This window comes from Trachymyrmex cornetzi, unplaced genomic scaffold, assembly GCF_001594075.2.
Source record: "Trachymyrmex cornetzi isolate Tcor2-1 unplaced genomic scaffold, Tcor1.1 scaffold497, whole genome shotgun sequence".
NCBI classification, from domain to species: Eukaryota; Metazoa; Arthropoda; class Insecta; order Hymenoptera; family Formicidae; genus Trachymyrmex; species Trachymyrmex cornetzi.
The window spans coordinates 197,973-198,244 of record NW_017299803.1 but is presented as its reverse complement, the minus strand read 5'-3'; positions in this window follow the sequence as shown (position 1 = coordinate 198,244).

Sequence of the window (272 nt, the reverse complement as noted above, 5' to 3'; positions counted from 1 at the left end):
ACCCCCGCGGCGGCCCGTAGGGTCGCGAGATGGCACGTGGACACCGACTCCATGGGTGACTTTCCGATTATCGGATCATCCGCATGGAGTTGGTGTCCATTCCCACGGAGGTGCAGAGGCGGCGCCACCTCGAACGCGGTGAGCGCCGATAGGCCCTCACCAGGATGAACCCTGGCGCCCTCGAGGCTAGCCTCCTTGCCTCCACCTGGCCGGAGCGCAGCCCTACAGGATCGTAACGAAAAAGTTGCGACCTTGGGCCCCCCCGAGAGCGG